General features: G+C 38.5%; 1 protein-coding gene across 14 annotated transcripts in view; it reads right to left on the bottom strand.

Moving 5' to 3' along the window:
• The window catches only part of PCBP3 (poly(rC) binding protein 3), a 214,799-nt gene that overhangs the window by 130,483 nt on the left and 71,016 nt on the right, over positions 1-13,300 (bottom strand). For 2 of the 14 annotated variants that reach the window (XM_059686708.1, XM_059686707.1), the window contains exon 3: positions 12,309-12,411. The exons of the other annotated variants lie outside the window; for them this stretch is intronic. The gene's annotated coding sequence lies outside the window, so the exon portion shown is untranslated. The remainder of the gene's footprint in view (positions 1-12,308; positions 12,412-13,300) is intronic. 14 annotated transcript variants of the gene reach the window in all.

The following is a 13,300-nucleotide window of genomic DNA, read 5'->3' as shown; positions in this document are numbered from 1 at the left end:
TTTCTACCAGTCACCAGAGACAGGCATTCTCAAAATGCAAACCTCCTCTGCCAATAAAGAAACAATATTTGAAGAAAACTGATGTGATCAAAGAGACACAATAAACTCAAAATATGAATGGTTATCTGAGAAATTGTAAATCCAACAATAATGATATTGTGTATGTTCAAGGTAATGAGTGTGGTATTCCACACTTGAGAGAGAAATAAGTAGACACCTCAAGAGGGAAATACCATCAAAATAAAAACCTAATATGTGAATATACAGGTAAATGACACAGCTTAAGAGCAAAGTGGAAAGTCAGAAGATGAAGCCAAGGAACTCTCTAGAATGCAGAGTGGGGGGAAAAAGAGAGAGAGAGAGAGAGAGAGAGAGAGAAAGTATGAAAGATACCAAGAAGCGGTCTTTAAGTTCCAGAAGGAATAAACACAGAGAACCCAATAAACAATATTCTGATTAAATTTATGAAATCCAAGGATAAAAAGAGAACTCCAAAACTTCAGCATGACAACACTGAACATCAAGGCAGTGGAGTTCTGAGTGAAAATTCTTTCCATGGAACTTTTTAATGTATGTAAACCCATTAATATTTATACAAATTTCTGATATATCTGGATATATGTACCATTTTATATTGCATTTTCTATTTTCTTATATTTCTATGTTTCTTGTAAGTCTCCTTTCTTGCATGCTTAGATTTTTGCCCTCCACTGTTTTATATTTTCTTTTATTTCTACCCTAAACATGATCACATGAAAACCTAACTTATCGCCGAAACCGGTTTGGCTCAGTGGATAGAGCGTCGGCTTGCGGACTGAAAGGTCCCAGGTTCGATTCCGGTCAAGGGCATGTACCTGGGTTGCGGGCACATCCCCAGTAGGAGATGTGCAGGAGGCAGCTGATTGGTGTTTCTCTCTCATCGATGTTTCTAACTCTCTATCTCTCTCCCTTCCTCTCTGTAAAAAATCAATAAAATATATTAAAAAAAAAAAAAAAGAAAGAAAGAAAACCTAACTTATCAAAGTCTGATATCTTTACCCATCCAAGCAACACCAGGACCTTAAAACCCTGTGACTTTACTCCCTCCCCTAGTTTAGTTCTGTTTATTGTAAATCCTGGGAGACATTGCCTTATTGCTTTAAACATTAATTGTATGTTTGGACTAACTCACATGCATAAAACTTTCTCTGCTTTTAATTTCTTCTTAAATCTCTGAACTTCCATATGCGACAACTTTCTTTTCTCCTGAAATAGATCCCTTAGAAATGCTTTTAATAAAGACCTATAGTTACCAAATTATCTAAATTTTTATTTGTGTGAAATGTGTTTATTTTTTCCATGTTCCTGAAAGACCTATTCCTGCAGTATAGAATGCTGGGTAATCTCTCTTGTCCCGCCACATGGAAGATCTACCCATCTTCTTGTTTCCATTGGTGCAGTTAAAAGACATTTGATGGCCTTAATGTTCCTACATTGAACATTGTTTTTTCTTTCTGTGAAGATCTTTTATTTGTCTTTAGTATTCCAAAGGTTCATCATAATATGTCTGAACATAGACAAATTTCTCTTCATTTCACTTGCTTGGTATTTGTTAGGGTTTTGAAACTACAATAGTGCCTTTATCAATTCTGGAAAACCGTTAGCCATTATCTGTTCAAATATTACTGCTACCCCAGTCCTTTCACTTCTTCCAAAACGCCAGTGAATTCCGTTATGCCTTTTCAATCTCTCTCCAAGTTTCTTATTCTCTCTTTCATTGTTAATGTTGCTTTGTCTCTCTGTGCTGCACTGTGAATAATTGCTGTAACTATACCAAAAACAAAACAAACAAATAAAAATACCCCACCTTAGAAGGATGGTGAATATGGGAAAGAAGTTAAGTGACAAGAAGTGTAAAGTAAGAAAGTCCGACATAATGCAATTGAGTTTTGAAGAAGAAAATGTAGAAGTAATATCTGACAAGATAAATTATATAAAATATTAAAGGAAGCTACTCCAGTAGTAGGATTATGGTATCAAGCAGAAACTTGAATCTACACAAATAAGTAAGGAGTATTATAGCAACTAAAGAAATTGAGTTCACAGTTTAAAACTGTTCAACAAAGAAAACTCCATACTAACTGGCTTTAATGTAAATTTCTAATAAACAATTAAGAGAGACAAATACCAATTCTATACAAACTCCTCCTGAAACTGAACAAGGAGGGAATACTTCCCCATTCATTTTATGAGGTCAAAATTACCTTAACAGCAAAACCACATAAGCCATTTCAAGGGAAGAAAACTACAGACCCAAATCCCTCATGAATATCCATATCAAAATCCCTAACAAAATCCCTTTTATATAATACATCATAACTAAGAAGGATTTAACCCAGTAATGTTAGTTTAACAGTGGAAAATCAACCAATGTAATTTACCATTTTTATAAACTAAAAACGAAAAACCATTATTTCAATAAATTTAGAATTAGACAAAATTCAGAAAGATTTCATAATAAAAATTCTCAGCAAAATGCTTAACCTGATAAAAGGCATCAATGAAAAACCCATAGCTATCATTGTATTTAATGGTGAGAAACTGAATGCTTTCCCTCCAGAATCAGAAACTAGGGAAGCATGCCCATTCTACCATCTCTAATCAGCATCATACTGGAGATCCTAAATAAATGCAATAAAGAAAATAAAAGAAATAAAGAGCATATGGGTTGAAATCTGTAAAAAAAAAAAAAACAACAGGAAGGTTGAAAGATGCAAGATCAATATACAAAAATCAGTTATGTTTATATACAATAGCAAAAATTAAAAATGACATTAAGAAAGCAATTACATTTATAATAGCATGAAAAATAAAATACTTAAAAATGAGTTTAACAAAAATGCAAAACTTTTACTTTGAAAATAAAATATCATAAAAGAAATGATTGAAGATCTAACTAAATATAAAGACATCCTATGTTCCTGGACTGAAAGATTCATATTTTTAACAGTGCAATATTCCCCAAATTTATCTACAGACTCAAGGCAATCCACTGTCAAATGTCTACCTGCCATTTTTTTAATATAAATGGGCAAGCTGATCCTAAAATTCATATGGAGTTTGAAAAACCCATAAAATAACCAAATAGCCAAACCCACAGAATAACTGAATAGCCAAAACAATCTTAAAAAGCAAGAACCAAGTTGAAGGACTCACACTTGCGAATTTCAAAACCTACTACAAACCTACAGGATTCAAGACTATGTGCTATCAGCATAAGGATATACATATAAATACTGGATTAGAATTGAGAGTCCAGAAATACACCTATTCATCTGTGGTCTAAATGAATTTCAATTCAGATGCTAAGACCATTCAATGGTGGAAAAATAGTTCTTTCAACAAGTGGTGCTGGAACAACTTGATATCCACATGCAAAAACCATTGATTCACACCATATACAAAAATTGACTCAAAATGAATAAAAGACCTAAATGTAAGGGTTAAAACTATAAATATCTTATAAGTCAACATAGGGCAAAAGTTTCATAATGCTGGATTTGGCAAGTAACTTAAGCCCAAGTAACCACCGAAAAAATAGATTGCACTTCATAAAATTAAAAACTTTTCTGTGTCAAAGGCATGCTACCAAGAAAGAGAAAAGACAATCCAAAAAATGGAAGGAAGTTTACATCAATTATATATCTAAGGTTCTAGTGTCCAGAATTTATAAAGATTCCTTATAATCTACACTAATAAAAGAGAAACATGGTAATTGGCGTACGACTGCTACCCTTTTCATTGGCTAATCAGCGAGATATGCAAATTAACTGTCAGCCAAGATGGCAGCCGGCAGCCAGGCAGCTTGAAACTAACATGAGGCTTGCTTGCTTCAGTGACGGAGGACTCCAACGTTCCCCGCCTGCGGCTGCAGGCCTCTAAGCCTGCAGTTTCAAACATTGTAACAAATACCACCGGACTTCAGCCAGCAGGATCGCAACATTGTATGCAAAGGCCAGAAACCTACTTTCAGCAGCGGAGGCCTAAGAGCTGGAGCCAAGCCTCAGGCTAAAGCTGGCCCAGAATAAAAAAAAAAAAAAAGGAAAAAAGGAGCGGTTGGGAGCTTCAGTCACCCCCAGCCTGAAAACAGCCCTCAGCCCCTCACCCAGACTGGCCAGGCACCCCAGTGGGGACCCCCACCCTGAAGGGTGTGTGACCAGCTGTAAACAGCCATCATCCACTCACCCAGGCTGGCCAGGCACCCCAGTGGGGACCCCCACCCTGATCCAGGACACCCTTCAGGGAAAACCAGCCAGCCCCACCCATGCACCAGGCCTCTACCCTATATAGTAAAAGGGTAATATGCTCCCAGCACCGGGATCAGCAGAGCCGTGAGGTCTCCCGGCACCGGAATCAGCGTGACAGGGGGCAGCGCCCAAACCCCCTGATCGCCCTGCGGCTCTGTGTGTGACAGGGTGCGGCACCCCAACACCCCCCCCCCACACGGGCCCTGCTCTGTGTGTGACAGGGTAGAGCCATAACCTCCCCATCAGCCCTGCCCTGAGTGTGACAGTGGCGGCGCCCCAACCCCCTGATCGGCCCTGCTCTGTGGGTGACAGGGGACGGTGCCCCAACTCCCCTATCGGCCATACTCTCTGAGTGACAGGGGGGAGCTCCCCAACCCCCTGATGGGCCCTGCTCTGTGTGTGACACGGGGGAGCTCCCCAACCCCCTGATGGGCCCTGCTCTGTACATAACAGGGTACGGAGCCCCAACCCCCCTGATGGGCCCTGCTGTGTGCGTGACAGGGGGCTGCGCCCCAACCCCCTGATTGGCCCTGCTCTGTGCGTGACAGGGGGTGGCGCTGCAACCTCCCCATCGACCCTGCCTTGAGTGTGACAGGGGGCGGTGCTCCAACCCCCCAATCGGCCCTACTCTGAGCGTGACTGAGGGTGGCATCGCAACCTCCCAATCCGCCCTGCTCTGTGCATGACAGGGGGCGGCGCCCGAACTCCCCAATTGGCCCTGCTCTGAGCCCGACCAGGGGCTGCACCTAGGGATTGGGCCTGCCCTCTGCCACCCGGGAGCAGGCCTAAGCCAGCAGGTTGTTATCTCCCAAGGGGTCCCAGACTGCGAGAGGGCACAGGCCGGGCTGAGGGACCCCCTTCCCCCCCGAGTGCACAAATTTTTGTGCACCGGGCCTCTAGTTCAACAATAAAAAGACATCCCATTTTATTTTTATTTATTTTATTTTATTTTTATATATTTTTATTGATTTCAGAGAGGAAGAGGGAGAGACAGAAACATCAATGATGAGAATCATTGATCGGCTGCCTCCCGCACACCCCATACTGGGGATCGAGCACATAATCTGGGCATATGCCCTTGACCAGAATCAAACCCAGGACCCTTCAGTCTGTAGGCCGACGCTCTACCCACTGAGCCAAAGACACCCCATTTTAAAAGCGAGCAAATAATTTGAATAGACATTTTTCCAAAGAAGATATACAAGTGGCCAATAAGCATATGGAAAGATGCTCAACACCATTAGTCATTAGAGAAATGCTAATCAATATCACAATGAGATACCACTTTCCACCTACCATTAGGATGGGTATATCCAAAACAAACAAACAAACCCAGAAAATAGCAAGTGATACAAAGAAATTGAAACGCTCAAACATTGCTGGTGGGAATATAAAATGTTATAGTCACTTTGAAAATTAGTTTGACATTTCCTCAAAGAGTGAAATAGAATTACCATATGATCCCATAACTCCATCTAGGTATAAACTCAACATAGATTAAAATATATTCATATAAAAAACTTATACATGAATATTCATAATAGCCCAAAAGTGGAAACAACCCAATGTCCATCAATTGATGACTAGATAAAGAAAATGTGGTATATCCATATAATGGAATATTATTTAGCCACAAAATGGAATAAAGTACTACTGATAAATGCTACAATATAGATAGACCTTGAAAATATTATGCTAAAAACAAAAGAAAAAGAAAAAAATATTATGCTAAGTGAAAGAAGCCTGGTACAAAAGGTGAAATATTACATGAATCCATTTATATGAAATGTCCAGAACAGGCAAAGAGACAGAAAGTACATTAGCGGTTGCCAGGGGCTGGGGGAGTGGGGAGTGACTGCTAATGGGTCTGGTGTTTCCTTTAAGGGTGATGAGAATGTTCTAGAAATAGACAGTGGTGATGGTTGCACAGGCTAGTGCTCATGCTTAAAAAAAAAAACCCATCAACTTTATACTTTAAAATAGTGAATGTTATGATATGTGATTTTTATCTCAATAAAAATAAGAGATGCCAATTATTCCCAAATTAGTCTATCCAGATCCAATCAATTTCAATAAAAATCCCAGCTGTCTCTTTTGTAAAAACTGACAAGCTGATTCTATCAATTACATGGAAAAGAAAAGGACTCAGAATAGGAAAACAATTTTGAAAAAGAAGACCAATATTGAGGATTCATCCTCCTAATTTCGAGGCTGGCTCTAAAGCTATAGTAACCAAAATATTGAGATATTGGTGAAAGGATAGGCATATTGAGTATAATTAAACAAAATACAGAGTCCAGAAATAGATCCACCTATAGATAGTTGACTGATGAAGGAGCAAAGATAATCAATGGAGAAAATAACAGTCTTTTAACAATGTTGAAATAAATTATACCCACAGGGAACAAAATAAACTTTCCCCATATCTTGTACCATATTTTTTAAAATTAGCTCAAAGTGGATTGGGGGTCGAGGGAGGATGAATCAGAGACTAAAATGTAAAACCTGTACAATTTCTAGAAGAAAACATAGAAAATAATTTTGTGACTTTGGGGAAAGTGTAGAATCCTCGGCCAGGACACAGAGCACTAACCATAAAAGAAAAAATTGACAAATTTTACTTTATCAAGAGTAAACACTTCTGCTTTTTTGAAAGACAGTGTTAAGGAAATAAACCACACTCCGGGATAAAACATTTGAAAAACATATGTCTGATAAATGACTGGTATCTATAATATATAACCCTCACAACAAGAAAACCAACAAACAATATAAAATGTTTAATGCGCAGACACTTCACCAAAGAAGACATGCAGGTGCAAATAGACATAGAAAAAATGTTCGGTATCATTAGTCATCAAGAAAATGCAAATGAAAACTATGAGATACCACTGCACCTCTACTAGAAAGAATACAATTTTAAATTGACATTGTGTACTAACAATTCCAAGAGCAACAGAGATTTTTCACACATCACTTGTGGGTGTGCAGATGGTGAATCACTTTGGAAAACCACTTGGTAGTTTCTTACAAAGTTAAACACACACTTATCATAGGATCTAGAAGAGCTCAATTCTAGGTATTTATGAAAAATGAGAAAAGCTTATAGCAGGTTTATTCATAATCCTTTAAAACTGCAAATCTCTAAATTTCCACCAATTGGTAAGTGAATAAACAAATGTGATTCATTCATTAAATATCACAACAATAAAGACACATCTCAAAGCATGACAGGGGAGTGGAAAACCAGACTAAGAGCTGCATGCTATGACTCCACTTCCATGATAGGTTGAGGAGCAGAATCCAGTTACAGAACCATGTTTGTCAGGGGCTCGAGGGGAAGGAAGAGAGGGAATCTGGTGTGGTGAAAATGTTCTATATCATGGTTGTGTTGCTAGCTAATATCTGCATATGTTCGTCAAAACTCATAAAACTATATCTCTAAAAAGAGTGCATTTTATACTACATAATCATACCTCAATAAATGTTGTGAAAAATAAGAATCACAAGAGGATAAACGTAAGTAAATCTGTATCTAGATATATGATGGTGAAACTGGAAAATGCAAAAGACAGAGAAGATTTTAAAAGTAACCAGAGTTGTACACCATTTAAATCAAAAGATGGCTTCTCCACAGCAATGGAAGACAAAGACAGCAGAGATAAAGTAATGTAGGATTCTAGTATCATTTGGGATATGGCTAAAGAAACTGATTCACTTTAGACATAAACCAAGTATACACATAAGACAAAAACGAACCCACGAGAAACCACATTTATATAGTGAAGGAGAAAACTGAGTGAGGAAAAAATCATTTGTCAATCAAAAAGTGAGAAGAGAAAACCTAAACATAAGAAGTTGAGCTAAACAGAAGACTAAAATAAGATTATAGGAAGAAGTCCAAATCTAGTACATAAAAGTAAACTAACTGCTCTAGTCTTTAAAAGACAAAGATTGTAAGAGAGGATACAACAAAATGCTCTTAGACACCATCTTGAAAGATGCGTCTACAACATATAGATACAGAGAGACTGAAAGAAAGAGGGAGAAAAATAGTGGGCAAATACATCAGAAAAATTTAATTTAAGTCAAAAAAGCATCAGAGATAGACCACATTATATAAAGATAAAAGGGCTCAATTTATTAGCAATATACAATGATTCCAGCCTTGCATGCACCCAAAACAAAGTCCCAACATTTTTTATACAACAAATATGAACAGAAAATAGATAAATCCCCAATTATTCAGGCAGATTTGGACACAACTATCACAAGGTTCAATACATCAGCTAGAGAAAAATATCTCTAAGGACAGAAATGATTTAAATAGGATTACCAGTTTTTATCTACTGAACAGAGTTTATACTCCACACCAACAGAACATGCTCTGCTTTGAAACCAGAACATTTACTGTACTTAACCACACACAAGCCACCCTCAGCACACATAAAGACCATGCACAGAGGAGGAACCAAGATGGCAGCATAAGGTAAAAACCTGTACATGCTGCCTCTCACAACCACATCAAGCTGGCTGAGTGGAAGTTCTACAACTAGAAGGAAAGAAAAAAGCGCACTGAGACTGGATAGGAGGTGTGGAGGTGCAGAAGAGCGGAGGTACAGAGACACGTGTAATGGGCTGGCAACTGGGTGCACTGTTTTTTTTCAATCAGAAGGGAGATACAAGCTCCCAACTGCTCTGAACTCCAGTTCCCAGTGAGATTCTGGGGACCCAGATTCCTACAGGGAGAAACTGGACTGTCTGGCATTGGGTTGGAAAGCAAGGGTGGCTTTCTCGCAGAGGTGCTCGCAGTGATCACTGTTACTGCGTGAGGGCTCGGGACGCTGGACGCAGAGACATGGAGATGGCTGACTGACAGCCATTGCTGTTTGCTCCACCCTGGTGATTCCCTGAGACCCTGCCCCACCCAGTTTACAACCCCACCCAAGCTGTGTGCAGTGGCTTTTGCATATGAATGGCCTGTTCTTTTGCAGCCTAACCTAACAAACTACAGCTGGGTCAGAGAGCTCCAAAACGTCCAAACCCCAAACAAAGAGGAGAAATCTGCAGATCTCGCTGTAGCTCTTGCTGGGTGGCCTCAGGCAGTGGCTGACTTTGCCTCTGAGACAACTTCAAATGTACCAACATCCGAATTATGGGGGTGCCAGAAGAAGAAAGAGAGCAAGATATTGAAAACTTATTTGAAGAAATAATAACAGAAAACTTCCCCTACATGGTGAAAGGAATAGACTTACAAGTCCAGGAAGCGCAGAGAACCCCAAACAAAAGGAATCCAAAGAGGACTACACCAAGACACATCATAATTAAAATGCCAAGGGCTAAAGACAAAGAATATTAAAAGCAGCAAGAGAAAAACAGTTAGTTACCTACAAGGGAGTACCCATACGACTGTCAGCTGATTTCTCAACAGAAACTATGCAGGCCAGAAGGGAGTGGCAAGAAATATTCAAAGTGATGAATAGCAAGAACCTACAACCAAGATTACTCTACCCAGCAAAGCTATCATGTAGAATTGAAGGTCAGATAAAGAGCTTCACAGACAAGAAAAAGCTAAAGGAATCCATCACCACCAAACCAGGATTATATGAAATGCTGAAGGGTAGTCTTTAAGAAGAGGAAGAAGAAGAAAAAGGTAAAGATAAAAATTATGAACAACAAAGTGACAACAAATACATATCTATCAACAAGTGAATCTAAAAATCAAGTCAATAAAAAACTGACAAACAGAATAAACTGGTGAATAGAACAGAATCAGGGACATAGAAAGGGAGTGGACTGACAATCCTCAGGGGAAGGGAGTTGGGAGGTGCGGGAAGAGATTGGACAAAAATCTTACACCTATGGATGAGGACAGTGAGGTGGGGTAAGGGCGGGGGGGGGGGGGGTGGGAACCGGGTGGAGGGGAGCTAAAGGGGGGGGGGGGGGAGAAACAATTGTAATAATCTGAACAATAAAGATTTATTTAAAAAAAACCACGCACAGAGACTACTTTGCCCATAGCGTAATGATCCAAAATATTAAAATGATTCAAAATATTGTATATATAAATATATATGTATATTTTTAACATAGTATATATTTTTTAAACTCAATGTATTTGGCACTGAAATGGCTAAAAAACTCATAAGTCAAAAAAATCATAGTGGAAACAGACAACATTTATGAGTAAAGTGTAATAAAGTATTAGATATCTAACTTTGTGCATTGCAACAAACTACATTAGGAGGAAATGTTTAATTTTAAATGCTTACTTATATGAAAAGAAAGCTGAATATGAATGAGCAAACATTCAACATAAATTGGAAAAACAGCAGCAAAATGAACCGTGAGAAGCAAGAAAAGAAATAAAAACAGAAATTAATGAAAGAGGGACATAAATGTTCTATAAAATATCAACGTACTGAAAATTTTATTTCAAAATAAATTAATAAAAATTAAACTATATAAGTACTAGAATAAAACATGGGCAGTTTAATCTGAATGTAAAAAAGGCTATTTAACCATGCCTAAAAAAATTAGATTCAATAAAAGAAAAGATAAATTTGACTTTCTAACAAATAAAAATGTTTGGCATGGCAAAACACCATGAGAAAATATTTATGACAAATAATAAATGAAAAAATATTTACAACATATATCGCAGTATGAGAATAAACAAGTAATCTTTTCTGTCAAAGAAGGGAGTTTAGGCAACTGCCATTTTGGCTTGCATGACTTGCAGTTCCCCTGTAGGCCACCATTTTGAAACAGCAAAGGTCAACCTCTTCCTTTAAATTAGCCAACAGCCCAAGATTGTGAGCCTAAGCTCTTCCAATCAAGAGTGAGGAACAGATCATGTGTGTCAGGAATAAAAACCTGAGTGGACCCCTCTCTCAGTGTACGTACTGCTAGACTCTGTGTTGGTGTGTAACCTTCTGCAGAAGTAAAGATATTTGCTTTGCTGCCTTGCTCCCAAGTATGCTTTGTGTGCTACCAGGACCCCTGATTTTAGGGGCTCGCCTTATTTCTAACAGCAGCAAAAAGAAATAATATTCCTAATATACAAAAAAAAAAACTTTTTTAAATTGAGAGGCAAAAACAGACCAAAAATCCTATAGAAAAATAAGCAAACGACATAAAAAATTATACAAATCTGTCTTCAAACTTTTGAAAATGTGTTTCATTTCACTCATAGGAATAGAAATGCAAATTAAAACTATACTAAGCTACCATGTCTCTCCTGTCACTTTGGCAAAAACTGATAGGCTTAAGAACACACTCTTCAGGGCAGGCTGTAGTGGGAAAGCAGGCTAATATACTGGTGGAGTGGGATGGCAAGTGGGGATAACCCCTAAGGAAGGGAATCTGGAAACAACTAGCAAAACAACACACATGCACTTTCCAATAAAGTCAGCTGTCCCACTTCTAGAAGACATGATAATAAAAAATAGCAGTGACATGACTATTCATCACAGTTTATAATTGCAGAATAACATAAACTTAGCTATACTAGCATCAGGGAGAGTGATGAGATAAACTATGGGAGATCCACACAATGGAGCAGCACCAGACAGCAGGAAAAAAAGGATCCAGAAGCTCTCTGTGAATTGGTGTGAAGGGACTTTCAGACAAAAAAACACCAAGTGCAAAGAGTATATACAGATGGTTGCATGACACCGAAATGCAATTAATGCCACTGAATAAGATACTCACAAATGGTAAAAATAGCAAATCTTATGTTACATATTTTACCACAATAAAAAAATAAAAAAACATATAAAACATATATAACAACATATATAAATTTTGTGTAAGAAAGAAGAAAAACGTAGAATATATATATATATATATATATATATATATAGTTTTTTTCCCTAAAAAAGTAATACAAGAAGACTAAACCACAAAAAAAAAAAAATAGCAAAGAGAGAGAGAGACTTGTTGGTGACAGTTTAACCAATGGCCCTTAGAGATGGAAGGAGAGGCCCAATCCAACCACCATGGGTGACTCAAACTACCAACCTGATGTCACTGAATGTGGAGTAGAACAGGGATGTGCAGAAGTGGTTCTCAGAAGCTGGTGAAAGACTACTTTACAACACCACCATCACCTGCAAGGGGTGGGCTAATGATAAGAGAAAGGATTGTAAATATTGTCAATACAATAAATATTGTATTTATTACATATGCCCATATACGTATATATGTATGTGCATTTGTACATTTGAATGCATATATGTGCACACATATGTTTGTGTACATGTGTATACATGTGTATGCATGTATTTTCCATCTCTGTCCATGGACAGGGGTTAGGAGCAATCAGTACACCTAGTACACAAATTTGCTTAATAACATTTCCCATACTACGAGAAAGCAGAGCCCTTCAAAGAAATGCTGGTTCCATGGCTAAGCAGGTTAGGCACTGGATGAGCCTAAAACATGATACAGGACATGTTAAAAATAAAAATTAAAAAATAAATAGGGAGAGGGAAGAAACGGAAGAAAGGGAAGGAAGGCAGAAGGGAGGAAAGAATGTAGGGTGTTACGGTCTAAATGTGCATGTCCCCAAATTTATATGTTGAATCCTAACCCCCAATTTGATGGTATCAGGATGCAGGGCCTTTGGGAGGTAATTAGGTCATGAGGGTGGGGTCCCATGATGGAACTAGTGCCCTTATAAAGGGGACCCCAGAAAGCTCTTTGGCTCTTTCTACCACGTGAGTGCAGTGAGAAAGTGTCTAGTTGCAATTGAAGATAGCTTCACCAGAACCCAACCATGCTAGCACCCTGATCTTGGACTCAGCCTCCAAAATTATGAGAAATAAATGTCTGTTGTGGATAAGCCACCCGTTTGTGATACTTTGTCACAGCACCCTAAACAGACTGACAGGGCTACTACAAGAAGGGAAGGAGGAGGAATGAAATCACAGGAACATACCCAGGACCAGGAATCAGCCTGGAGGGCTCTTGCTGATCTGGGACAATTTGTGCTCCAAAGTCATTGAGGACAG

This window comes from Myotis daubentonii, chromosome 3 (assembly GCF_963259705.1).
Source record: "Myotis daubentonii chromosome 3, mMyoDau2.1, whole genome shotgun sequence".
Taxonomy (NCBI): domain Eukaryota; kingdom Metazoa; phylum Chordata; class Mammalia; order Chiroptera; family Vespertilionidae; genus Myotis; species Myotis daubentonii.
The sequence above is the reverse complement of the archived record's forward strand: the minus strand, read 5'-3'. Positions and strand labels throughout refer to the sequence as shown.